The following is a 23748-nucleotide window of genomic DNA, read 5'->3' on the forward strand; positions in this document are numbered from 1 at the left end:
GGACCTGCTTGGGATTCTCCCTCTCTCTCCCTCTCTCTCTGCCCCTCCCCTACTCGAATGCATGCGTGCGCGCGTGCTCTCTCTCTCTCTCTCTCGAAATAAATAAATAAACTTAAAACAAAGTCCATTTTAAAAATCCTTTGTGGAGCCAGGGGTGCCTGGGAGGCTCAGCTGGTTGGGCGTCCGACCTCGGATCAGGTCATGATCTCATGGTTTGTGAGTTCGAGTCCCGCGTTGGTCTCTGTGCTGACAGCTCCGAGCCTGGAGCCTGCTTCTGCTTCTGTGTCTCCTTCTCTCTCTGCCCCTAACCTAAATGCATTCTGTCTCTGTCTCTCTCAAAAATAAATAAACATTAAAAAAATTTTTTTTTAATCTTTTGTGGAGCTATTTTTTTTTAATGCAGCTAGTCATACAGTCCCACGTGTCTGACAGAGAAATGTTTCTGTAGTCACCTCTGCTTATTTCTTACCCTGACAAAAGCTTCTCGGTGACAGGTGTCCCCTTGACAACGTGTGCGCAGGACAACGCATTTGCAAGTCAGGAGCGTGAGTCCAAGGTGTGCTCGGACGTCCCCAGCAGGCCGGGCCTGGGAACTGACCTGGACGATCACACCACACCATGTGACAGTTGTGCATCTTGTAGATTATCGTTTAACTCAGTGTGTCCCAACCAGGTTGTGGGCTCCTAATGGCCAGGGACAGCGGCTTCCACCACCGCTTTCCCATATCCCTCGTTACCCAGCAGCGCACTTGGGACCAACAACACAGCACCCCCAGCCCCCCAGCATATAGAGGTACTCTAGGGACTGCCCCGTTTTCTCCTGACTTGATGCCACGATGCCCCCTTCTGAGAGAATTGGAACGAGTCCTCCAGGGCCTCTGACTACCCACCTGCCCCTCTCCTTCAGTTCTTCAGGCTACTAGAGGAGACCTGGGGAGAGAGTCATGCATTTGATGAGCCAAAAAGAACGCCCAGGGGCCATAGCTCAGCTGTAAGGCCACAGCAGCCCCTGTGATCACGAACGCGAACGCGGTTGCCATTCGCAGCTCCGTAGGTGACTCACGCACACAGGAAACGTTGACAACAATCACGCCAGCCTCTCCTGCCCCAAACCCCAAGACCTGACTCAACAACCCCAGCACCAGCACCTGGAGATTCTCACACCCCAGCCCTGTCTGTTGCTTCTCCTCTAGACCTTACAGATGTAGATGAGATTTTAACACTCCCTCGCTTCTACATAATAATAACCAATATCTATGGCGTGCATATGTGTCCTAAGACCTAGGCATGCACGATCTCATTACATCCTTCAACAACCCGGTGAGGATCATGTTCTTACCTGCATCTCATTTTACAGGTGAAATGATAGAACTGGCACTGGTGTTAAAATATTCAAACAGGTACAAGAATGGAGGGTGGAAGAGATGGAACAAGATTAGGAAAGTGTTAATAAATTGCAGAAACGGGGCGTTGAGTACCTAGGAGTTGTTCGCTATTACAATTCTCTCTGTGTTTGCTTGAAATTTTCCATAATTAAAAGTAAATTTATAAAAATGAAGAAGCAGAACTGGCACATAGTTATGTGCTCCTTAAGTGTTTATTATTATCTCATAAGGATTAAATGACATAATGTATGTAAAGAAGGTAGTACGATTCCTGTACTCCATAAGAGGTTGGGTGGTTGTCTTTCACTCCTGCTATTATTATTATCATTGCTGTTGTTGTTGTTGTTGTTGTTACTGCCACCTAGGCCAGGCCCCTCCTTCTGGGCCATCGCCCTGCCCTGTCCCTTTACCAACAGCCTCCTACTCCTGGACAAGCCTCATGCCTGGTCTCCACCTGCCAGCTCCTTCCCGGAAGGCGCCGCAGTACCCCGCCACCCGCCCTTCAAATGACCGCCTGGCTGCAAGGTGTGAGCGAGTTAAGTGCGCCTTGCCTCCCCGTGTCTCCGGGAGCCCCGTGTAGCAGGCGTGGCGGTGGCAGGAACAGCATCTCTCCTCCATCCATTGGGCAAACATTTTTGGAGCCAGACGCCGTGGGGACCTTGGCGCTCGCCAGCTCCGGAAGCTCCGTGCTGCCCTGGGGTGCAGCTGAGCCCAGGGCTAACCGGAAGCAGCCTGGAGGACCTTGACCGCTCACAGGTCAGTCCGGTGAGACCGAGGGAGACCCCGGAGGCCGAGGGTGTGCCTGCCCCGCCCCCGACCAGAGGGGAGGCCCCTGCACAGGGAGTGGGGTGGGGGCTCCCCTGTGGGCCCCTCCCAATATCCCAGACGCCCATGGCCCAGGGCGGGCTCCTCAGGCTCTAATTTTAACCCCAAGGAAGGTGCCAATCGCTCATTTTCAAAGCTGTTTCAAAGTGACTCTGATAAGCAAATTGCTGGCAGCCCTGGCGGGTGATTATTTCTGCATTAATCAGGAGGAAATTATGCCAGTTACTGATTAACTAATTACAGCAATCAGATCGGCTGGGAGAACAGGGCAGGAGGAGGAGGCCAAGGTAAACACAACCTGGGAAAGGTGAAGGAGGCAATTTGGGGTGGGGGCAGAGGGCAGAGACAGGAGGTCTCTTCCTGCCGCCTCTTCTTGCCCAAACCCCCCACTCCAGCTGAGGGCCGCTGAGGCCAGAGCTGGGTGCGCAGCCTGGTGGTGGGAGGCAGGGTCCATCCTCTGGAATCAGTACCTGCTGTGACAGGAGAAGTCATTCCGTGTCTGCTGGAGGACACAGGTTCTGGCCTTCAGGAGGCCCCTTTCTGGTGATGGAGGCTGAGGTTTCTGCACCTACCCCACTCCCACCTGGCTGAGGGAAAGTCAGGACTTGGCCATTAAACACACAGCCTCAGAACAGGAAAACAAGTGACAAAAGAGGATGAGGTGTGGGAGCCAGGGCTTCAGACCCCAGAACCCAGAAGTCACCTGGTCTGCCTGGTAAAAGGTCATGTGCCTCTGCCTACTGGCTCACCTCCCCCACCCAGAAAGGAGAATGAATCCCAGATTTCCCTCCCAGCAATCAGCCACAGAACTCACCATCCACTTTTGGAGGCTCATGGTAGATCCTTCCAGAATCCTCTGTGCTCATTCCCTGACCTTCCCCCTCCCAAATGCTTCTGCTCATGTTTGTTTGTGCATGTGTGACCAAAGTTAGAGCCTGGTTCAACAGTTTTCTGACTTCCACTTGGCTCAGTACAGAAGGTATCATTGGATGAGGTGGTGGTTGTGGATATTAACAGAAGCCAGAGGACGAGGAGGGGCAGACATTTTCTTCTCTGCATGGCCTCTAACTATGGGGCCATAGTTAGACATATGGGGTAGAAGGTTTGATGATTTCTGACCACACAGGACTCTAGGGAGGAGCTGTGGGGTCCCCAGGGAGGCCACTGCTAGCCTCTGAGTGTGTGTGTGTGTGTGTGTGTGTGTGTGTGTGTGTGTATAGTCCAGTTAAGGTCATCTACAGGCTGAATTCACAGGGCTCCCAGGCTTAGGCTAGAAGAATCTTGCTCCTCTGCATGGGAAGCCTGTTTTTGTTCTCTTCCCACAGTTTAGGATGATTTCTCTTCCTGGGGTGGCAGACCCAGGGAATGGGTGCCAAAGGATGGGAGGGAGGGAGGGCTGCCAAGCCAGAAGCTGTACAGGCAGGCTGCCAGGGTGGGTATTGACCGACAATGGGGGTGATGGGGTAAGGGTCTCTTCCCCCATTTGGCACCTGTTCTTTTCAGGGTCCTGGAAAACTACATCTGCCAATGTCCCATCTCAACTCCAGAAGGGTGACTCAGGGTCCTGCAGACAGAGAAAGTCCCTTCTTATTAATGAGGAGGGAGGGGCGCCTGGGTGGCTTGGTCGGTTAAGCATCCGACTTCAGGTCAGGTCATGATCTCACGGTCCGTGAGTTCAAGCCCCGCGTCGGGCTCTGTGCTGACGGCTCAGAGCCTGGAGCCTGCTTCAGATTCTGTGTCTCCCTCTCTCTCTGCCCCTCCCCTGTTCATGCTCTGTCTCTCTCTGTCTCAAAAATAAATAAACGTTAAAAAAAATTTTTTTTTTAAATGAGGAGGGAACCAGAACCAGCTGCAAAGACTCTGCCCAGACTGGTGAGCCAGGTGTGGAAAAGCCATAGGAGAACACACTGGGAAGAAAGTATGATCGCTTAAGGGACATCAAGCTTCTGCCCCCTTGTTCCTCCAGCTTCCACATCAGGGCTGGTGAGAGGATAGGCTGGGCTGGACTTGACCTGTCCTGGACCTGGCCACAGGGCTGGGCAAAGGATGTGGGCAGTATGATTCCACCTGAGTGGAGGAGGGCTATAGAGAGGAAGGAAGAGACAAAGATCCTAGCCCCAGCCATCTGATAGTCCATAATTACTGCCATTTATTGAGTGTCTACTGTATGCTGACCTATATCATGAGCTCTGATTTTCAGATGGGGAAACACTGGACAGTTAAGTAACTTACCCAGGTATTATTACATGAACTCAGGCCTGCCTGGCTCCTTGTCTATAACCACTCTGCAGTACTGCCACCCACTCCTGTAAAACGGAGAATGATGGTATTGACCTCACGGGTTGACATGAAGATGAAATGAGGTGATGCTTGCAGGGAATCTCTGGCACATTCGTTGAGCACCTCCTATGAAACAAGTACCATTGTAAGTAAGTGCCAGAAGATACGAGCAAATGAGTGACAGTCCCTACCCCTGCCCTTGAGGGGCTCCTGGTCTAATGGGGAAAGTGGATGCAGAGGGGATGAATCACCAGAGGGCACAGTGTGTGCTCACAAGGAGACTGAAGGCAGCGGAGGTGCAAGGAGAGGGGCGACCACCCAGAGCACGATTTCCTTGAGTGGCATCTGTAAAGATGAGACAAAGAGCAGAAAAGTCATTGTAGGAAGAGGAACCAGAATATACAGAGTCACAGAGGGAGGCAGTTCACAGGGAAAAGGGGGTGGTTCACAGAAAAAAAAAGTGTGGCCATAACAAGGTGCACAGAAGAGGTTGCAAAGTGTGGCCTAGGCAGATTTGAGAGGGCTCTGAATGCCATGCTAAGAGATTGAGTTTATTCTAAAAGAAACAAAGCAATCAGAGAGGGTTTTTTTTAAACTTTTTTTTTTAAAGTTTATTTATTTATTTTGAGAGAGAGAGAGAGAGAGAGAGAGAGAGAGCAAGTGAGAATGAGAAGTGGAAGGGGCAGAGAGAGAGGGAGAGAATCCCAAACAGGCTGACAGCTGACAGCGTGGAGCCTTACGTGGGACTTGAACTCACAAACTGTGAGATCTTGACCTGAACCAAAATAAGAGTCAGATGCTCACCTGACTGAGCCACCCAATCAGAGAGGTTTTTAAGAAATATGTTATTGGGGGGGCGCCTGGGTGGCTCAGTTGGTTAAGCGTCCGACTTCAGCTCAGGTCACAATCTCACAGTCTGTGAGTTCGAGCCCCGCGTTGGGCTCTGGACTGATGACTCAGAGCCTGGAGCCTGCTTCCAATTCTGTGTCTCTCTCTCTCTCTCTGCCCCTCCCCTGTTCATGCTCTGTCTCTCTTGGTCTCAAAAATAAATAAACGTTAAAAAAAAATTAAAAAAAGAAAAAAGAAATATGTTATTGGGATTCTTTGTTACAAAAGCAATAAAGTAATGCATTTTTAATAATAACTCAAATAGGTCAAGCATTAACTGTAGGATATTTTAAAAACCCTAATATTTGACTACTTTCCATGCCCCAAACCTCTTCCCTAAAGTGATCAATATCAAGTTTCCTTCTCCTGGGCAAAGGCAATCCCCTATATGTATACTCTTCTTCCTAAAAGACTTTTAGGTGGGCAGGTGGCCACTGGGAATGAAGACTACATTTCCCAGCCTTCCTTGCAGCTGTGTGTGGTAATGAGAATAGGTTCTGGTGAATGGGATGTATCCAAAATTAATATATGAGACTTTGAGGAAGTGAACTTTTTTTTTTTCAAAGTTTATTTATTTATTTATTTTTTGGGACAGAGAGAGACAGAGCATGAACGGGGGAGGGGCAGAGAGAGAGGGAGACACAGAATCGGAAACAGGCTCCAGGCTCTGAGCCATCAGCCCAGAGCCCAATGCGGGGCTCGAACTCACGGACCGTGAGATCGTGACCTGGCTGAAGTCGGACGCTTAACCGACTGCGCCACCCTAGGCGCCCTGAGGAAGTGAACTTTTAAGTGAAGAAGGCATGCTACTCTTGGTGCCTTCCTCCTTTCAGTTGGTTAGGATGTTGAAATGATGGCTGAAGCTAAAGCAGCCATATTGGGCGATAAGATGAAGAAATGGAAATGGAGGCCACTCATGGTGGCTAGAAGAAACTTGGAGGACTTCAAGGAATAGAACTACCACACCAGTCCTAAACCACTTACCTCTAAAACTTTTTTTTTTAATTATTTTTTTAATGTTTATTTATTTTTGAGACAGAGAGAGATAGAGCATGGACGGGGTGGGTCAGAGAGAGAGGGAGACACAGAATCCAAAACAGGCTCCAGGCTCTGAGCTGTCAGCACAGAGCCCGACACGGGGCTCGAACCCATGAACTGCGAGATCGTGACCTGAGCTGAAGTCGGATGCTTAGCCGACTGAGCCACCCAGGCGCCCCACCTCCAAAACTCTTAAGTGAGAGAGAAGTAAACTTTATCCTGTTTAAAAAACTGTTGTTTTGGGGCACCTGGGTGGCTCAGTTGGTTTTGGCACAGGTCATGATCTCATGGTTTATGAGATTGAGCCCCATGTTGGGCTCCATGCTGATAGCACAGAGCCTGCTTGGGATTCTCTCTCTCTCCCTCTCTCTCTGTCCCTCCCCCACTTGTGCTCACTCTCTCTCTCAAAACAAATAAATAAACTTAAAAAAAAACTTTTGGGGCTCCCGGCTGGCTTGGTTGGTTGAGCGTCTGACTCTTGACTTTGGCTCAGGTCATGATCTCACAGTTCATGGGTTCAAACCCCATTGGGCTCTGCACTGACAGCATGGAGCTTGCTTAGGGTTCTCTTTTTCTTCTTTCTGCCCCTCCCCTGCTCACACTCTGCCTCTCTTTCTCTAGAAAGAAAGAAAGAGAAAGAAAGAAGAAAGAAAGAAAGAAAGAAAGAAAGAAAGAAAGCTTTAAAAAACCCCAAAAACTAGGGGTTCCTGGTGGCTCAGTTGGTTAAGCATCCAGCTTCTGGTTTCTTCTCAGGTCATGATCTCACGGTTTGTGGGATTGAGCCACGGGTCTGGCTCTGCAGTGACAATGCAGAGCCTGCCTGGGATTCTCTGTCTTCCTGTCTCTCTGCTCCACAGCCATTCATGCTGTCTCTGTTTCTCTCAAAATAAATAAATAAACTAAAAAAAAACCTATTGCTATGTGGTCTTTTTTTCTATTTTTCACAACTGAACCTGATCCTTATCTGAACCCTCCAAATGCTTTTACTTACCTAACCCCCAAAATACAAACGTATGAAAGTTTTTAAAAATGAAATTCAAACACACACTTTATTCTGCAACTTGATTTTTTCCTGTGTGAATTTCCAAGTCAACCTTTAGGTCTGTCTCTCTCTCTCTCTCTCTCTCTCTCTCTCTCTTTTTTTAAGAGAGACAGCATGAGCAGGGGAGGAGCAGAGGGAGAATGGGGGAAGAGAGAGAATCTTAAGCAGGCTCCATGCCCAGTGCAGAGCCCAACAAGGTGCTTGATCCCACAACCCTGGGATCATGACCTGAGTTGAAATCAAGAGTCGGATGTTCAACCTACTGAGCCAGCAGCTGCCCCTCCTCCTTTTTGATAGTTGCATGATATTCCCAAATTGGACCATGATTTAGTCAACCATTCTCCTATTAATGGACATTCATTTTTGTAGTTTTTTTTTTTTTCTATCACCAGCACTGTGACAGTAGATATCATGTATGAGATTCTTGTGGGCATTGTTTTTTCTGTTGGATAAATTCTGCAACAACAGGCTTGGGTCAAAGGGAATGTTCACCAAGGCCAGACCTGCTCCTGAGTCCTGAGCCCTGAAGGCAGAACAGGAGGCTTTATTTGGGTGACTTCACAATCTAGGAAGGATCTCTTCTTTTCCTCCTCCTCCTCCTCCAGTTTCTCTTTCTCCTCTCCCCCAGAGGTTCTCCTTTGATCAAGTAGGTGTACCCCACAGGCAGAGAGAAGACTTGACCACATCCGGGGTATGGCCACTTAAACACACTGATAGGGACAAGCTCCTGGAAGCAGGTCACTGCTCCAGAGCAAATCTTGAGAGTGAAAGGGCCCTCGTCCTCTGAAGAGGGAGCAAAGAAGCCTTGAGACGTAGGAAAAAGGAGTTCAGAAAGGGATACGCAGGGGTCCACAGACAAAACCCTATGCAAAACCCCAGAAGACCAATGCTCAAGATTCCCAGCTTCTTCCATCATAACTTGCTGTGCAATCTCGGGCCTCTGTGTCCTCAGCTATAAGTGGGGATGACATTTACTATCTCTTTTGCCCAGGTTGGGCCTGGGACAGGTCTTCCTAACCCAGGGCTCTGTCTCCCATGCCACCCCCAGTGTACCCCCTTCCACCTTGTTCCCCTACTATCCCCTCTGGCACACGGCCCAGAAGAAGTTGAGTGATGCTCCCTGCCTCAGTTTCCCTCCAATTCAGTCTGAGACGGTTGTCCTTGTTCTCTGGGCAGGTAGCAGGGATACAGCTCCGGAAAAATAGCTGTGAGTTCAGTGGAAGGAGCCCCCGGTAGAGCTCTGGCGCACTGTCAGGGGGCGATTTAGGACGATTGCTTTCCGCCGGGCACATTGTTTCACTGCAGCAAATATTTCCTCAGCGTTGCCACAAGACGTCCATTTGGCAAACCACAGCGGGCCTGCAGGCCCCGCTCTCGGCCAGTAAAGAGGCGGGCGGGCACTGCTGATGACTGGAGTAAATCTGAGCTCACAATTAAAATCTCTTTAGAGATTGCAGCCAAGTGACTGATGGATAGGGCCCCAGCTTCCATCCGTCCCCCTCCAGGCTCCTCCGCCAAGACAGATATCGACAGGGCATCATAAATAGCCTCAAATATCCAGAGCCTCGGAGGCTGGCAGGAGGCACGGTGGAGAAATTCAAGGAAAGGGCTGACGTGGGCCCTGTTCTGCAGGGTCCACATTGGGAGGTCTGTGCAAATCATCTTGGATGAGGAGGGAAGGTGTTTCTATATCCCCTTCTATAAATGAGGAAGCTGAGGCCCAGGCCACACGATGCCAGAATCTCTGGACTTGAAATATGGATCCGTGCAGAACTACGTGTGGGCTCCTAGGGTCACCACACCCTTTGTGTGTTCACACTTACCACCTGACTAGCATTCCCTTCCCCTTCCCCAACACCTATTGTATCAGATGATGTTGGTGCCCCACTGCACTACCCTGTCCTCATCGCCTCGGTGAACACCAGCCTGACCCCCAACTCCCAGAACCCACATCCTTTGCGTGACGGCTCTCTCTGACCACCAGCGCCCACTTCGTCAGGAGTGTGGAGGAGTCAATACTTTCCAGGGAGGCCCACACCAATGACTGGTGGGAGTCGACAGGAGTATAAATACTCCAGCTCCTTCACCGCTCAGTTGAGACAACTCGGAGATGTGCTCTGCACAGTCTCCCAGAGCCTCTGGAAGGAGGGCGCCCCCGTTGCCCACAGTGGTAACCTGCTCCTTGGTGTCCCCTGTATCGACTCCCCTGCTAGTGCAGCCTGGGATCCTCCCGAATTAACTACCTCTACTCCTTCTCTGGTCTTCGGGTCTGCTTCTGGGAGAGCCCAAATCAAGACATCGACTCATCTTTGAATTCGTAGCCCAGCTTGCTGCCCACGCAGGAAGCCTTTCCCACTCCCTACCTGTGCCACCTCCAATGCTATCACACACTGACACGGCACCGCTAACATTTTCTGGCACGTGCCGGTGCCCAAACAAGTTTCCCCAGCTAGCTAGGAGCCCCTTGTGGGCAGGAACAGGGCTTGGTAAGTCTCTGCGTGGCACCTGAGTCCTGCGCAGTGCTTGGCACACAGACGGGGCTCAATAGCTGTTTAATGAGTAATTAACTGAATGAAAGAGCCAGTGGGTGAATTAAGTGTTCTTGTCAGTTAAGGGAATAGGGATGAGGAACGTTTTCTTCCTGTGAAAAAAGAAATAGGCAAGAAAGAGTCCTATGAACCAAGAACAACTTAACTTAGTTCTGTTTTGTTTTAAGCAAGGACTATAAAGCATTTTATCGATCTGCCTTTTAAATTAAGAACAGGAAACGTACAGCCATTCAATAAATAAAACATAATAAAAACACTTCGGTTCCAAAGTATGGCTAATTAAGGGAGACAAACAGAGAGAACAAAGGGGAAACGGAGAAGGGGAAATGAAAGACAGGCCAGAGAGGCCAGGACCGGGTCAGAGACAGCGAGACAGAGGCAGTGAGGCAGAACAAGACTGCCATGGTGGTGAGTCACAGAGACATAGTAAGAAACCTGAAGCCGGACGTCACTCCACAGCTGGGGCCACTCCACAGGCCGGGCTGCCGGAGAGAAGCAGGGGTAGAGGAAAGGCCTCTGCGTAAAGCAGAGTCATGAGTATAGGTCTGCTGCAAAAAGATGCCCAGGTCAGATCTCGAAGGACAGTCCTCTTTCATCCGAGCCCTTGAAAGGAGAATTCTTAGGGCCGGTCAACACCAACAGGGATATGAGATTCTTTGTGGTTACAGATGAGGCCAAGCTGGCACTCAAAAAGCGAGTCATGGTGGCTGGACACCTACATTAGTTATTCTAATAACTAAGGCAGATTAAGCACTTTCTGCCTTCCAGGCTACATGGGCTAAGTGCTTTATGTGCATAAGTGTATTTAAACATTATAACAATGTATTGTTATATATATTGCCCTTCCCACACTGCGATATATAACATTATAAACATCTCTTATGGGAGAGATACTATTATTATCCCCATTTCACAGATAAGAAAACTGAGGCTCAGGGGCGCCTGGGTGGCGCAGTCGGTTAAGCGTCCGACTTCAGCCAGGTCACAATCTCGCGGTCCGTGAGTTCGAGCCCCGCGTCGGGCTCTGGTCTGATGGCTCAGAGCCTGGAGCCTGTTTCCGATTCTGTGTCTCCCTCTCTCTCTGCCCCTCCCCCGTTCATGCTCTGTCTCTCTCTGTCCCAAAAATAAATAAACGTTGAAAAAAAAAATTTAAAAAAAAAAAAAAAAAAGAAAACTGAGGCTCAGAGATGTTAAGCAAATTGTCCAACACATCATATGGAGAGGAAGTGGTAAAACAGCCAGAATCTAACCCCATGTCATCTGATTCCAGAACCTGTGCCTGAACACCTCCCTGCTGCCACTTTGGAAGGGGAAGGAGGGCAGCAGTTGGAGAAAGCACGTGAAGAGAGAGATCTCTTACATACTATAGCCTCTGAGACATCCAGCCCTTACCCCCCACCCCCACTTCTTTCTCTGCTTTCTTCATGCCCATTTGTCTTTTTTCTAACCTGTAATAAGTGTAAGTTGCCCAGTGGCCATTGAGGGTCTAAAAAGCAAAGTACAGGGGGGCACCTGGGTGGCTCAGTCAGTTGAGCGTCCGACTTTGCTCAGGTCATGATCTCACAGTCCGTGAGTTCGAGCCCCGCATCAGGCTCTGTGCTGACAGCTTAGAGCCTGGAGTCTGCTTTGGATTCTGTGTCTCCCTCTCTCTGCTCCTCCCCCGCTCATGCTCCGTCTGTCTGTCTGTCTGTCTCTCTCTCCTTCAAAACTAAATAAAAACATTAAAAAGCAAAGTACGATGGGGGAGGGGAGGTTTACATTTTGGCCTAAGGCTGGACACTGCCAGTTTGAGGTTGATGAGGAATGTGGGCTGGGAATCTAGAAAAAGGAGGGCGGTGTCTTCTATGGGTGCCGTCATTCTGTGTCATTTCGTGTCTGTCCATCTGTGTGACCAGGATACTTATACCTGCCTGGCCCAAAGTCATTGAGAACCCCCCAGAGCCTTGAACTTGCCTGTTATGAGCTTGTGCTCTCCCCCAGCACCACTCACCCCCATTCAATTTTTCTCAACCCTTCAGATCCTGCTCTGGGTCCTTTGGGGCCTACAAGCTGGGGTATCCCCTTTTCCTCTCCTTCTCCATCTTCTGTCCAGCCCAGAAATAGTTGGTCTCATGCCTAGGAGACCAGAGTTCAGGGCAGAAGGCCAAGAGCTCAAGATACTGCTGTTCTCTTAGAAAAGAAGTCCAGGGAGGGAAAGACCTCCTATACTCAATGACCCCCATGGACCTCATGTATTCCAATCTAAAAAGAATACTTCTGAGTTGTGGAGGGGAATAAAAGAAGTCATGAAGTTTGAAAAGATTTTGTGGTTAAGTGTCTTAATCCCCGACCCCAAACTAACATCAGCCAAAAGTGCAAAACCCCTTACCAGTGCCTGCTTTGGCCCACCCCACACCAAGTGAACTCCGACCTCAGCCTTCACCCAACCTTGGTCCCACTGCTCATTCCTGGTCCAGACCAAGCCAAGCCTCTGTAACCCCCGGGAACCTCACTGACTTCCCCAGTGAATTTTAATTACGTGACAAAAGTAATACCAATATTTATAAGGAAACAAACACAGATACCATAAATAAATACATTACTGACTCATTGAATTAATTAGTGTTTAATTACTTGAAATTACCGTCAGTTACTACCAATTACTTGAACCACAAATGCATTCTTTCTTCATTACAGATGGCAATTCCCAGGGTGAAATCCAGGGCTCTCAGGCCCCATTGGATCTCACCTAGCCCTTCCCACGCTGCTCCCCTCTTTTACTCACTCATTCACTTCTTCATCACATATGTATTAACCTTTTATGATTTACTGGGCTCTGTTCTAGGTACTGGGGATACATTAGTGGATGAAAGCAGACAAAATCTCTGTCCTCGTGGAGTTTACAATCCAGTGGGTAAACATAAACAAAAATTGTATGGTGTTTTAGAAGGTGATAAGTGGGATACAGAAGAATAAGCGGGAAGAAGGACAGAGTTCTGGGAGTGATATGTAAGTAGTGCAGTCGTGAGTGATGATCTAACCATCATCCCTTTGCGTCTCCAGACCCACTCTCCACCCTTCTCTACCCTTCACCCAGTGCTGTGCCCCTGGAGGCTGACCCACGTGGACTGCATCACCCAGACCCCCTGCTGTCTGGTGTCTGTTAAGTGTGGCCAATCGGAAGCCCCACAGGAGATCAGAGGGAAGGCGGAAAACCTGTGGGCTGGCTGCCTCCCTCCCTCCGACCTAACTGCCATACCAACCGCAGTATCCCATCATCTCGCCTTGGGATGGTCATAGCTCTTCACTGTGAATAGCCTAGGGCTCCTGCACTATCCGTGTGGTTTCCCACCCCCCTGCCCACGTCTCTGTAAAGCCTCTTCAGAGGATCTGAATTTGAGCGTGCCATCTGTTTTCTGCAGGGACCTGACAGATAGAGATGGCTTCATTGACAAGGTGACATTTGAGCAGAGGTCTGAAGGAGATGAAGGAACAAGCCATGTGCATATCTGGAAGGAAGTTTCCTGGGCACAGGAAACATTTGCAAATGCAAATGCCAGAGACGGGACTGTGCTTGGCATCTTTGTGGCTGGAGCAGAGCAAGTGAGGGGAGAATAATAGAGACAGAGTCAGAGAGAAGGCAGGAGGCCAGGTCAGGTCAGATAGGCACTTAAGACTTTGGCTTTTACTCTGGGTGAAACGGGGACCCACTGCAGCATTCTGAGTGGGGAAATGACTTGGTCAACTACACGTTTAGAAGGGCTGCTTTGGTGGCTGTGTTGAGAATAGACTACAGCTGAAGGGGATACCACTTAGGGGACTATTACAGTCAGCCAGGCAAGAGACCATGATGGTGCCTTGGACCAGGATTGGGAGTGGGGGAGGCGGTAAGAAACCGCCACATTCTAGACATATTTTGAGTAGAGCCAACAAGATTTGCTAATGAATTGGACTGAGTTTCTGGCCCAGGCAACTGGTCCGGGCATCCCTTACAAGGATGGAGAAAACATTGGGAGAAGCAGGTTTTGGGGGGCAGATCCAGAGCTCAAGTTGGGACATGTTAAGGAAGGGTGCAGCCGAGATTGTGGGAGCATGGTGTCCCAGGTGCTGGGAAGCAGCTTGCCACCCTCACCCCAAACATAGGCAGCTCCTCTCTCAGTCCCCTAGCTGGCCAAAGACATCCTCCTGTGCCCTTTCTGTTGCCTCCTCCCCCTTCCCTGTTACAGGCTCTCCTTTCCTTCTTACTGAAATTCCAAAGGAATCTGGACTTCCCTTTCTCCCTGGCCCAGCCCCTCCTGCTGTCCATTCAACAGCAGAGTGCCCAGGGACGGTCACATTCTGGAGCACAGACAGAGAAGGAATGAGGAAGCCCAGGAGAAGATTCCTGCCTGGTGCAGTGGAGGAGGAGGGAGGTTGTTTTCCTCTTCCCGCACCTTAGGAAGCTTGTGCCAAAAAATAAATGTGGATTGAGAGTAACCCCAATCTCGGTTGGGTCAGAGCAATCAAAATGTAATTGGGTTTGTGAATAACTAATGTTTACACTGATGTTGTCCTAATAGGACGATGAGACCTGGAGATGTGACTGCTGCCTCTGCTTAGGGAGAAACTTGGGTTTTCACAGAAACTGGGTCAGGCAGCAGGATGGAGAGAGGGAAGCCACTGTCCTGGGCTAGGTGTCCAGGATGGGAGGTCCAGGAGATGCTCTGGACAGACACAAGGAGCCTGCCATTTTGGGAATTGGCCATTTCTTTCTTTCCTTCCTTCCTTCCTTCCTTCCTTCCTAGTTTATTTATTATTGGGGGGGGGGGGTGGGCAGAGAAAGGGAGAGAGAATCCCAAGCAGGCTCCATGGTGTCAGCGCAGAGCCCAACACAGGTCTCAATCTCATGAACCACAAGATCATGACCTGAGCTGAGATCAAGAGTTGGATGCCCAACCGACTGAGCCACCCAGGTGCCCCGGGAAGTGGCAGTTTCTAAGAAAACAGTTTCATCCTGTAATAATGATAATTATGATAGTTATTTAGTGTGCCATGTATTGATCACCTACAGTGGTCCAGACACTTTGTTATCCTTACGGTATCCCTACAATTATTCCCTACAGTGAGGTGAATTTTACTATCCTCTCTTTACAGGTAAGGCTATTGAGGCACAGGAAAGCATCTTACTGTCTCTGGGCCTCTCATCTGTTGACCTTGAACAGACGAGTTCAAGGTCAAGTCTGTCTAGAGCTAAGCTTTTTTCATGAACCCATTCTATCTCCAGATAACCAGGAAAGCCAGACAAGAAGGACTACTTCTTCCAGGAGCCATGAAGGTCAGGAGCAGAGGTAGAAACAGCCATAAAACTCTGATTACCTTGTTTCTCTGAGCCAAGCTAGGGTGGGTAATGAAGCCAGGCTGATAATTATCTTCCTGTTGGTGATAATGGCAGTGATCCTGGTGATAGTGACATCATCTCCATCTGTGGCAGCTCAAGGTGGTGTCACCGGAGATGATGTCAGTCTTACTGGTGGTGGCAGTGCCTGGGGTGGTGGGAGGGACGATACCATGAGTGGGGGTTGGGGTGCTTAGTGGTCTGGTTAGTGCCAGCTTAGCTGTGGCAGCTAATGATGTTCATCACTGTGGTCCTGGAGACGCTGCTGGAGACCTTCTGGGAAGCTGAACTCAGGTTGGCTTTGGTGCCCCACCCCCCACCAGGAGAGCCCCTCAAGCCCCTACCCCCCTCAGTGAAGGGGACAGGGCTCAGGGCCTCCTGTAGAACTGGCTTTATTGCATTCCCTGTTCTGGACAGTGTAAGCAATGTCCCTGCCTCTCCAGAGGGACAAATGTGATAAATAACCAGGGAAGACAAGTGGGAGGAGGCAGCCCAGCCACCAGAAGTCATAAGTCTCTGTCCAGTCGTGTGGCAGGCTCATTACAGAAAGCTCTGACGCTCTCCCTGCTGCCTGGCCTGGGGCTCAGGAGAGCACCCACTGCAGACTCCCAGTCCCGATGGCTCTGCAGCACAGTGCACCTGAACTTCACAGAGCCTCACTCTCCTCTCCCTGCACACCAGGCCTGGCAGGCCCAACCTGCCCCGTGGTTGCATCCAGAGGCTCAGGCCTGTCTTCCCCCAACCCAAAAATCCAGGGAAGCATTTGACGAGGGTTTTCCAAATATCTTTGGAAATAGGACAGACAAATATGAGCTGGATGGCAGTACAGTTAGATGCACTAGATTAACGACATACCCACAGAAGCCTGGGTTCAAATCCCAGCACTGGTACTTACAGGGCACATGACTTTGGCAATTCTCTTACCCTCTCCTCACCTATAAAATGGAAATGATAACGCACACCTTGCTTCTTTAGGATGACTATGTGAGAGGACATACGTAAACTCCTGATTATAACAGGAGTGCTTTCTATGAGCCTGGTACCGGTCTTTACATAAATTATCTCATTTAGTTCACACGTTGACGCTGTGTGGTTAGGTACTAGCCTATCCCTCTTTTATCGATAAGGAAACTGGAGCATAAAGATGCTAATTAACTTGCTTAATGACACATTGCTAAGTGAGTGATGGAACTGGCATTTGAACTTGAGTAATTTGACATCAGAGCCTCTTTACCACCAGACTGCCAGATTAGTATACAGCAGGCACTCAACAATGCATATTTATTGAGCAGCTGCTATATTAAGGCAGACTCATGGAGTCCTCCCAACTCCAAGACATACATGATGTTTGCATGGAATATTACATTTGATAAACTGCTTTCTCACTTAACCTCAGAAAACCCTGTGAAATAGGTATTGTCTGTACTTCCTTGAGGAGAGAATAGATCCCCCAAAAGATTAAGTGGCTTAGCTGAGATAACACCTTCAGAAGTGGTGGGGCCAGTGCCCATGTTCAGGGTTTCTGACAAGGACCCTCAAAGTCCCCCACCAAGGCTTTGGGGCTGCCCCTTCTGCCCTCTTCCCTTCCACATGTGGCTTCCGGACTCTCTCATCTTCCACACAACCTCGCCTCACCACTTTCCAAGAGCAACATAGCAACCTGATTATGGAACACTGACAACTGGAGCTACCAGCCCCTCGGTGGTGTGGCTGTGACGTCACCCCCCTCAGTGGTGCGGCTGTGACGTCACCCCCTCGGTGGTGTGGCTCTGACATCACCTAAAGGGATAGTCGTTCCCTTCCGGTTGTCTCTGAGCATCAGATACACTCATCTGCAAAAGAATAATTGGCTGGAGTTAAGAGCAGAGTCGGTGCACATCCAGAATATAAAAAAGAAACTACAAGGATGCCTGGGTGACTCAGTCAGTTGAGCAGCTGACCTTTGGTTTCGGCTCAGGTCAAGATCCCAGGGTCATGGAATTAAGCCCCGCTGAGTGTGGAGCCTGCTTGAGATTCTCTCCCTCTCTCCCTCTGCCCCTCTCCCCAGCTTGTTTGCACTCTCTCTCAAAATTAAAAAATTAAAAAGAAACTACTACAAATCAATAAGAAAAAGGCAGACAGCCCAATAGAAAAATGAGCAAAATATTTATACAGACATTTCACAAAGGAGGCCATACAAGTGGCCAATAAGCACAAGAAAAGGTGTTCCACATCGTTAGGCATCAGGGAAATGCAAATTCAATGAGATACCACCACATCCCACCCACAGACGGGATAAAATAAAAAAGATCGACAAACCAAATGTTGGTGAGAATGTTCATATGTTTCTGGTGGGAGTATGAAATCATACAACGACTTTCCCAAACTGTTTGGCAAAAATCTATAAAATGTATACATCATGACCCAGAGATTCCGCTCCTAGGGATAGACTCAAACTACAAGTACATCTGTGCACTAGATGATAAATAACAGAATGTTCATAGCAGCGCTACTCATAACTGCCTCAACTGGAGGCAACTCCAATCATCAGCAGTAGAAAGGATAAATAAATCGTGCTGTATTTGTGTAATGGAATATTACGTATCCATGAGAATGAGCACACACAACTATATACAATATGGGTGAGCCTCACAGATAGTGTGGGGCAAAAGAAACCAGATACAAAAGCATACATCCTCTATGATTCATTTACACGAAATTCAAAACTGGGAGGAGCTAATCTATGGTGTGAGAAGTCACAAGGGGGTTACTCTTGGCAGGTAGCAGTGACCAGAAGGAGAACTTAGGGGGCTTGAGGCGGGGTGGGGGCAGGGTTGTTTCATTTCTTTAACCGAGAGCTGTACATTTATGATTTAGCATTGTTTCTGAATGCATGCTTCAGTAAAAAGTTTTTTGTTGTTGTTGTTTTTCTTTCTTTCTTTTTTCTTTTTTACAGTGTGGTGTCTGTGGCTGGAGAACAGAATTCACTCTTCTTTTTTTGACAGGGTTGCCAGACTGATGGCAAGAAAACTGTGTCAGACATAGTGCGTCTGGACTTCACTGAGGAATGTGACAAGGCATCTTATGTCCTTGTGAACAAGATGGACAAATGTGGCTGGGTGACCGTGTAATTAAGTGGATTGAACCACTGTCCCCAAAGGGTGCTGATTAAGGAATAAATGTCCACCTGGAGGGAAACTCCTAATGCCTCTGGGCTCTGTCCTTGTCCTGGGAAGTCAAACACTGTTATCCCAGACTGCAATGAAGACATAACAGACAGGCTTATCACATTCACAGACGACACGAAGCCAGGAGGGAGAGAGGGGACAGGGCATGACAGAAGCAAGATCCAAAATGATTTTGGCAGAATGGCCAAGTGAAGCAAATCTAATAAGATGAAATTGAGTCAAAAAAAAAAAAAAAAAGATGAAATTGAGTCAAGGATCTGCAGAAGGCCCTGTGACTGGGGCTAAAAGCTAACTTTTTAAGTTGAGGGTGTAAACACCCCTAGAACAGGGGCCCTCCACTGGATCCCGAGGCCCACCCCAGAGCCCGGCACAGACAAAGCACTCAGAAATAGTTGCTAAATTAATCCTGCACTGGAGGATGGAACCGTGCCTGGCCCCCAGGCCTTGTAGGGGAAACAGTGTACGTGCAGACCTAGGTGTCCTACCCTGGCAGGTGATATGAACAGCCTGTCAGTCAGTTCTGGATCCTTTTAAAGAGATGTAGACAGGGGCGCCTGGGTGGCTCAGTCGGTTAAGCAGCCAACTTTGGCTCAGGTCATGATCTCGCGGTCCGTGGGTTCGAGCCTCGCGTCGGGCTCTGTGCTGACAGTTCAGAGCCTGGAGCCTGTTTCAGATTCTGTGTCTCCCTCTCTCTGACCCTCCCCTGTTCATGCTCTGTCTCTCCCTGTCTCAAAAATAAATAAAACATTAAAAAAAAAAAAAAGAGATGTAGACAAACTGATACCAGCTCGGATAAGAACCTGGGACCTGTCTTTGAGGAACCATAGAAGACACTGGCCGTATTTAACCAGCAAAATAGAAGCCTGGGAAGAGGGGGAAGAGGGGAGAATGGTCAGGGTCCTCAAAAACCTGCCAGGCTGCCCTGACCTCTGGGAAATCATAACCCATGGACACAGATGGATTCACCATGGAGCTGATATGGCTGCTGCTTCAGGGCCCCTCACTTAAATAGGCCCCTTCCAAGATTCTCAGAGGGGAGTTGACAAAACGTTCACATGATCATATAGCTTTGTAAAATCTGCAAACATAGATATTTTAATCCTAACCTGTTAAGATCCCCTTCTCTTTCCACTTTGACTTCCCCTCCTCACATTTTCCTCCGTGTTATGTGGTATCCTAGTGGCTGTGGGCATTTATGGGATCCAGCTCAGGGGAAACTAGGTTAAGTTTGGGTTGGGTGCAGTGGGCATGTTTATTTGATTCTCAGTCACTTACTTCCACGTCATAGCTGTGCTATTGCTAGCTGTCCTGGTGCAGGGGTGACATTCAGGAGTATTCCTTCCATCCATTCAGCAATGTAACATAAAGGGGCGGAGTCAGAAGGCCAGAGTCCATACGTGTCCATACTGACACCTATCTAATAGGTGTATGCCTGACATTGGAAGTATGTGGCTAATGGAGAAGAAAACAAGTGTGAATATACGGAGTCAAAAACAAAACAGGAAGCAAAATGAAACCCTATAGTGCAGTCCTGTGCAAGATGTCATTCATTCTCTACAGCCCTAAGGTTTGGAATAGAAACCAAAGGGCAGGGGATGGGCTTCATTCAACGAGAGAGTTTCCATCATTATTTAGCATTACTGCTTTGGTCTTGAGTGTGGATGGAGTGAGTGCCTTGAAACCAGAAGGTGTTTAGGCGTGGGCTGGAAACCACCTAGCAAGGATGTTGTAGGAGAGAGTTCAAGCACGAGATGGGAAGGCTTGCCTTCTCTGACCTCAAGCGTCCAAAGTTCTAGCCAGTTCATTCAGGAGGCCAATCGCCGGTCAGCACCTTCAAAGGGCAAGCATTGATCCCACAGTGCCTTTTCAATCCGTGGAACATCTCAAAGCCAAATTTTGAGAGATTAATTTTTTAATCTTCCTTTTGTGATAAGGCAAACGTAATATAAAATTTGCCATCCTAACCTTTTTTAAGTGTGTAGTTTAGTAGTGTTAACTATATTCACATTTATTGTGCAAATGACCTCCAGAACCTCATCTTGCAAAACTGAAACTCAGTGCCCATTAACCATCAACTCCCCCCTCTCCCTGCCAATCACCATTTGCTCTCGGTTGCTAGGAGTTTGACCACTCCTGATACCTCACATAAGTGAAGTCATATAGTATTTTGGGTTTTTTGTGTCTGTTTAGGGCTTTTACTTTTGCATTATTTAAAATGAGGTACAGGGGCGCCTGGATGGCGCAGTCGGTTAAGCGTCCGACTTCAGCCAGGTCACGATCTCGCGGTCCGTGAGTTCGAGCCCCGCGTCAGGCTCTGGGCTGATGGCTCAGAGCCTGGAGCCTGTTTCCGATTCTGTGTCTCCCTCTCTCTCTGCCCCTCCCCCATTCATGCTCTGTCTCTCTCTGTCCCAAAAATAAATAAACGTTGAAAAAAAAAAAATTTAAAATGAGGTACAGAGGCACCTGGATAGCTCAGTCGGTTAAGCACCTGACTCTTGATTTCAGCTCAGGTCATGATCTGAGCCCCGTGGGTTCAAGCCCCACGGAGGGCACTGCCCTGACAGTATGGAGCCTGCTTGGGATTTTGTCTCTCTCTCTCTGCCCCTCCCTTCCTCACTCTTTCTCAAAATAAATGAACTTTAAATAAGATAAAATGAGGTATGGTTTACAAACAATAAACTGCATAAATCTTAAATGTAAGGCTCAGGGACTTTTTACCTAGGCATACGTGGATGTCCCAAATCAAGATAAGGCCCTTCAGAGCCACAGAAGACCCCCGAGTACTCTATCCCACCATATCCCCCACCCAAGGCAACCCGTATTCTGACTTCTGCCGAAGTTGTTTACAGCAGAATACACGCCAAGCTCGAAACTGAAAAGTCCAAGTTCTCATTCTCTTATTAAACAAGTTATTCTAAACCCTGGTTTTCTCAGCTGTAAAACAGGGATGCTACTATCTACAACACAGGGTGTTATAGAAAGGTATCAAATAAAATAGCTTATGACAGTGAGCCCAGAAAAGACTCAGTACATGCTGGTTGACTATGAACGTTCCTCCCTTATAGTGGTGCCATGGCAGGATGAGGCAGGAAGGGTAATGTTCCTTGGGTGTAATGAGGGGGTGGGGAAATCCTCTGTTATGGAGGACTCTGAAGACAAAGGTCTATGGGGGGGATGGGAGGGGATGGGGGGGAGTAGCACCACTGCCAAGAGACTCTGGTCAAACCTGCTGAGCTGCCAGCCACAGATCTGGGCCCACAAACCCACAAACAGACCCACGTGTGCCCTGCTGGTCTGGCCACACTGGACTCGATAATGGGATGGTGACTGCACTGTTCACTGTGTACCCTGCAGGTCAGTGTTCTCCAAAGTAAGCAGTCACCAGAATTACTAGGAGGCTGATGAAAACAGAGCTCACTGGGCCCATCCCCAGCGTTTCCGATTTACGGTCTCTAGAATCAGGCTTGACAATGTTCGTTTCCCATGATGCTGATACTGTTGGTCCGGTGGTAAGAACGCTGGTGTGGTAGAACCTGCTGATTCCTTGCCCAGGTCCCCTACACCAAAGCAGGCATATCATCTCTCAACTGCTGAGGACGTTGGCTGCAAAGGGCCCCCAGCTGCCCCTTCGCTGGAGTATCACCCACTGCAAATGAGAAGCACCTTGTCCTCGAGGTCACCCACCCACTATAGTCCACAGCTAGTGACTGACTGATGAGGAGGTAAAAAGGGCTGGCCCTCCTCTCAAAGGGGGGGACAACTTTGTGGTGTGGTTTATGCTCCAAAGCCTCCTGAAGATCAGGCTAGGGTTAGGTGTTAGCAGAGACCACATCCATGCTCAACTCCTGCTATAGACTAAATATTTGTGTTTCCCTCCCCGTTCCCCACCCCCACCCCCCACGCCCCCGCATAATTCTTATGTTGACGCCCTAATCCCCAGTGTGATGGTACTTGGAAGTGGAATTTTGGGGAGGTAATTAGGTTTAGATTAGTTCATGGGGTTGGGACTTTCATTACAGGATTGGTGCCTTTACAAGAAGAGGAAGAGAGACCTTTCTCTCTCTCTTTCTCTCCACGAACATGCACAGAAGAAAGGCCATGTCAATACACAGTGAGAAGGCAGACGTCTGCAAGCCAAGAAGATGGGTCTAATCAGAAACCAAATCTGTCAGCACCTTGATCTTGGACTTCTCAGCCTCCAAAAGTGTGAGAAATAAATGTCTGCTGTTTAAGTCACCCAATCTTGTGGTATTCTGTAATATATTCTGTGCTCTGTTATACCAGCTCAAGCTAAGACAGTTCCCTCCTCCACAAGGAGTTCCTGAAAAGCAAGCATCCCTTAATGAACCATGTATGTCTGAATCCCTGGCTCAGGCTCTGCTTTCAGACCCAAGACACAGAGCGGGTATTTAACAGTGTTTGTTGAATGAGTGAACAAACATGAGACACACAGGGCTTGGGAAGATGACCACCACCCCCCTCCCAGCCCCTCTCAGACTGCAGGAGCCAAGGTCCATGTGGCCGCCGTTGGTAGGACCCCCCCCAGCCCGTAACCCAGCTGGAGTTGCTGCAGTCTCTATCTGTGAGATGCTGCTGATGACTGCCTTGGGCTTCTGGATGGATTAATTAATTACTGCCAGCACCAGCAAGAGAAAGCAGCCAGCCTGACAGCTCAGGGCTGCTGGCAGGGCCTGTAGGGCCCCTCCTAGCCCCTCTTGGCAGGTGAGGTCTTCATTTCCCAATACTTGGCAGAGTCGGGTCAGGGAATGGGTAGGAATGAATGGGGTGGGGACATAGTCAGGAGACAGAGGACGCAAGGGAAACAAAGGCCTGGAGCATCGCATTTCTTAGGCACCATCCTCCCTCCCATCCAGGGTCTCCTGTGGAGAATTAACCCCATTGTCCAAATAGTGAAACTGAGGCCTAGAGAGGCACACCGATTTGCCTGGGGTCACAGGTTTGGGGGGAGGTTTCCAGGCCCTCTGCCTTCCAGTGTGGCTTTGGCCAGCTTTGGAGTGTGGTTGGTAAAGGAGGTGGCAACAGGGACAGGATTTCTGGTAACTTCTCTTCCTTTTCTCCTCCCTGCTGTAAACCTTCCCTATCAGCAGGGGCCTTCCTAGCCTGAGACAGATTAGGAAAAGGAGAGACTCAAGCCGAAAGAAATGTGCTGTGTCTACCCCAGGGAGGGGCCAGGGATAATGAGGCGCTTCGTGCCCAGCTC

The 23748-nt window shown here is 49.0% G+C and overlaps 1 long non-coding RNA gene across 1 annotated transcript; it reads left to right on the plus strand.

The window, feature by feature from the left end:
• Window positions 1-1807: 1807 nt before the first annotated feature.
• On the plus strand, window positions 1808-18508 carry LOC125166828 (uncharacterized). Its single transcript, XR_007152547.1, has 3 exons — window positions 1808-2141; window positions 15250-15313; window positions 18345-18508. It is a non-coding gene; the product is annotated as an uncharacterized LOC125166828 (long non-coding RNA).
• Window positions 18509-23748: the final 5240 nt, after the last annotated feature.

Source organism: Prionailurus viverrinus, chromosome B2 (genome assembly GCF_022837055.1).
Source record: "Prionailurus viverrinus isolate Anna chromosome B2, UM_Priviv_1.0, whole genome shotgun sequence".
Lineage (NCBI taxonomy): Eukaryota > Metazoa > Chordata > Mammalia > Carnivora > Felidae > Prionailurus > Prionailurus viverrinus.